The sequence below is a fragment of the Papio anubis genome, chromosome 7, assembly GCF_008728515.1.
Source record: "Papio anubis isolate 15944 chromosome 7, Panubis1.0, whole genome shotgun sequence".
Lineage (NCBI taxonomy): Eukaryota > Metazoa > Chordata > Mammalia > Primates > Cercopithecidae > Papio > Papio anubis.
Window position 1 is genome coordinate 41465373 of NC_044982.1, and position 4682 is coordinate 41470054.

Consider the following 4682-nt stretch of genomic DNA (forward strand, 5'->3'; position numbering starts at 1 on the left):
ACGTGGGATAGTCAAAACTATTTTGAAAAAGAACAAAGCTGGAGGACTCACATTACCACATTTCATATCTCTTACAAATTTATAATAATTGAAACTGCAGTTTTAATATATGGTAGACAGATTGATGGAACAGAATAGAAAGTTCAAAAATAGGCCAGGCACGGTGGCTCACACCTGTAATCCCAGCACTTTGGCAGGCTGAGGTGGGTGGATCACCTAAGATCAAGAGTTCAAGACCAGCCTGGCCAACATGGGGAAACACTGTCTCTACTAAAAACACACACAAAAATAAGCTGGGCATGGTGGCAGGTGCCTGTAATCCCAGCTACTTGAGAGGCTGAGGCAGGAGAATTGCTTGAACCCGGGACGGGGAGGTTGCAGTGAGCGAAGATCATGCCACTGCACTCCAGCCTGGGCGATAAGAGCAAAACTCCATCTCAAAAAAAAAAAAACAAAAAAACTTCAAAAATAGACCCACACATATAAGTCAATTGGTTTAGACAAAGATGCCAAGGTAAATAGTTCCAAAGGAGAAAGGATCGTCTTTTCAACAAATGGTAATGCTGGAACCATTGGACATAATTGTGCAAAGAAATGAAATTTGACTCTGACCTTGTATCATATAAAAAATTAACTCAATAGGCAAATCTATAGAGACAGAAAGTAGATTAATGATTGCTTATAGCTGAGGAGATGGGAGAAGAAATGAAAAGTCACTACTAATGGGCATAGGATTTCTTTGTGGGTTAACACAAATGTTTAAAATTAGATCATGATGATGACTGCACAACTCTGTAAATATACTAAAAACCATTGAATTCTACACTAAAATAGATTCAGTGTGTGATATATGAATTATATTTCAATAAAACTGTTAAAAATTTAACTCTAAATGAATCATAAACCTAAATATAAGAGCTAAAACTGTAAAGGACTAAAAGAAAACATAAGAAAAATCTGCATCACCTTCGATTAGGCAAAGATTTCTTAAATAGAACAAAAAAAGGACAAACCACTCAAGAAAACAAATACATTTTATCAAAACTTAAAACTTTTGCTGTTCAAAAGACACTGTTCATGGGCCAGGCGTGGTGGCTCACGCCTGTAATCCCAGCACTTTGGGAGGCCAAGGAGGGCGGATCACTTGAGGTCAGGTGTTCAAGATGAGCCTGGCTAACATGGTGAAATCCTGTCTCTACTAAAAATACAAAAATTTGCTGGGTGTGGTGGCATACACTTGTAATTCCAGCTACTCTGGAGGCTGAGGCTAGAGAATTACTTGAATCTGGGAGGCAGAGGTTGCAGTGAGCTGAGATCACACCACTGTACTCCAGCTTGGGCGACAGAGCGAGACTGTCTCAAAAAAAAGAAAAAAAAGACACTGTTCAGAGAATAAAAATTCAGGTCTTAGCTGCTTTCAAAAAAGAAAAAAAGTAAAAAGACAAGTCACAAACTGGGGGAAAATATTTGCAAAAACACATCTGTGATAAAGAATTTATATCCAGAATATACTAAGAATTTACAATTCAATAATAGATAACCCAGATTTTTTTTTTTTTTTTGAGATGGAGTCTTGTTCTGTCACCCAGGCTGGAGTGCAGTGGCGCGATCTCGGCTCACTGCAAGCTTCACCTCCCGGGTTCACCCCATTCTCCTGCCTCGGCCTCCTGAGTAGCTGAAGATAACCCAGATTTTTAAATGCATAAAAGATTTGAAGATATCACCAAAAATCATATACAGATGACCAATAAACACAGGAAAAGATGTTCAACATCATTAGTCATTAGGGAAATGAAAATTAAAACCATAATGAGATACCTACACACCTATTAGAATGATTCAAATTCAAAAAAATGCCAATGCCTGAAGCTGGTGAAAATGTGGAGCAACTGGAATACTCATGATGGGAATGCAAAATGCCACTTTGGAAAAGTTTGGCAGCTTCTTATAAAGATCTCACTCCTAGGTATTTACTCAAGAGAAAACATATCTACCCAAAACCTTGCACACAAATGTTTGTAATTGTAAACACACATTTTGTTTTATTCGTAATTTGCAATTGACAAAAGCAGAAAACAAGCCACATTGGTGAATGGATAAACTACAATACATTGGAATGCCATTCAGTAATAAAAAGAAACAGGCTGGGCACGGTGGCTCATGCCTGTAATCCCAGCACTTTGGGAGGCTGAGGTGGGTGGATCCCAAGGTCAGGAGATCAAGACCATCCTGACTAACATGGTGAAACCCCATCTCTACTAAAAACACAAAAATTAGCTGGGTGTAGTGGCACATGCCTGTAGTCCCAGCTACTCGGGAGGCTGAGGCAGGAGAATCACTTGAGCCCAGGAGGCGGAGGTTGCAGTGAGCCGAGATTGCGCCACTGCACTCCAGCCTGGTGACAGAGTGAGACTCCATCTCAATAAATAAATAAATAAATAAATAAATAAATAAATAAATAAATAAAAGAAACAAATCTCCACAAGCATCCTGATGGCATTTTGCTAAGTGAATCTATCTGGCATTTTGCTAAGTGAAAGAAGCCAGGCACAAAAATGGCCATGCTTACAGTATGATTCCATTTATATGACATTCTAAAAGAGACTAAACAATAGGGACAGAAATCAGATCAGCAGTCACCTGGGGTAGGGAGTGGAGACAGGGAATGGACTGCAAAAAGGGCAGGAGAGAAATTTGAGTGTGGTGGAAGTGTTCTTTTTTGTTTTTTGTTTGTTTGTTTGTTTGTTTTTTAAAGACAGAGTTTCGCTCTTGTTGCCCAGGCCGGAGGTAATGGCATGATCTCGGCTCACTGCAACCTCCGCTTCCTGGGTTCAAGCGATTGTCCTGCCTCAGCCTCCCGAGTAGCTGGGATTACAGGTGTCCGCCACCATGCCCAGCTCATTTTTTGTACTTTTAGTAGAGACAGGTTTTCACCATATTGGCCGGGCTCATCTTGAACTCCTGATTTCAGGTGATCTGTCTGCCTCAGCCTCCCAAAGTGCTGGGATTACAGGCATGATCCACCACGCCTGACCTGGAAGTGTTCTATATCTTGATTGAGGTGGTGGTTACATGACTGTACATTTCTCAAAACTCATCTAACCCTAGACTTTTTTTTTTTTTTTGAGACACGGTCTTACTGTTGTATAGGCTGGAGTGTGGTAGCACAATCATAGCTCACTGCAGCCTCAATCTCCTGGGCTCAAGTGATCCTCCCACCTCAGCCTCCCAAGTAGCTGAGGCTACAGGCACATGCCACCACACATGGTTAACTTTAAAAAATTTTTTTAGAGACAGGGTCTTACTATGTTGTCCAAGCTGGACTTAAACTCCAGGGCTTAAGGGATTCTCTTGCCTTGGCCTCCTAAAGTGCTGAGATTACAGGCATGAGCCACTGTGCCCAGCACCATAGACTTTTTTTTTTTTTTGAGATGGAGTCTCGCTCTGTCGCCCAGACTGGAGTGCAATGGCATGATCTTGGCTCACTGCAACCTCCCCCTCCCGGGTTCAAGCAATTCTCCTGCCTCAGCCTCCTGAGTAGCTGAGATTACAGGTGCGTGCCACCACATCTGACTAATTTTTGTATTTTTAGTAGAGATGGGGTTTCACCATGTTGGTCAGGCTGGTCTTGAACTCCTGACCTCATGATCCGCCCACCTCGGCCTCCTAAAGTGCTGAGATTACAGGCGTGAGCCATTGCACTGGGCCCACCATAGACTTTTAATAGGGTGATTGTACTGTATGTAACTGTTACTTAAATGAAGCTAACTTTAAAAAAAATAATATAATAAGTACCAAAAAAGATTTTAGGGGTAGGGGAAAGTAATGCATTATATTTAGAAAAAACTCAAAGAATATAAAAGCATACAAAATTTAAAAAATCTCCTCTTTGCCATTTTCTTTTTTGTTGTTGTTACTTAGTTTTTATTTCATAATCATAAACTTAACTCTGCAATCCAGCTATGCATGGGAGAGAACAAGGAAAACATGGAACTCAAAGGGAACTGCAGCGAGAGCACAAAGATTCTAGGATACTGCGAGCAAATGGGGTGGAGGGGTGCTCTCCTGAGCTACAGAAGGAATGGTCTGGTGGTTAAGATAAAACACAAGTCAAACTTATTCGAGTTGTCCACAGTCAGCAATGGTGATCTTCTTGCTGGTCTTGTCATTCCTGGACCCAAAGCGCTCCATGGCCTCCACAATATTCATGCCTTCTTTCACTTTGCCAAAGACCACATGCTTGCCATCCAACCACTCAGTCTTGGCAGTGCAGATGAAAAACTGGGAACCATTTGTGTTGGGTCCAGCATTTGCCATGGACAAGATGCCAGGACCTGTATGCTTTAGGATGAAGTTCTCATCTTCAAATTTCTCCCCATAGATGGACTTGCCACCAGTGTCATTATGGCGTGTGAAGTCACCACCCTGACACATAAACCCTGGAATAATTCTGTGAAAGCAGGAACCCTTATAACCAAATCCTTTCTCTCCAGTGCTCAGAGCATGAAAATTTTCTGCTGTCTTTGGAACCTTGTCTGCAAACAGCTCGAAGGAGACACGGCCCAAGGGCTCGCCGTCGACGGCAATGTTGAAGAACACGGTAGGGTTGACCATGGCTAGTAGTACAGGACTTTCCTCGGCGGCAGCGTCTGCAAAGCACTCTTTGCCATTTTCAATCCTAG

At 41.8% G+C, this 4682-nt stretch overlaps 1 pseudogene across 1 annotated transcript; it reads right to left on the minus strand.

The window, feature by feature from the left end:
* Positions 1 to 3910: 3910 nt before the first annotated feature.
* Positions 3911 to 4655, minus strand: LOC101017856 (annotated as a pseudogene). The gene has a single exon (XR_649820.4). The product of XR_649820.4 is annotated as a peptidyl-prolyl cis-trans isomerase A pseudogene (transcript).
* Between the last annotated feature and the right edge of the window lie 27 nt (positions 4656 to 4682).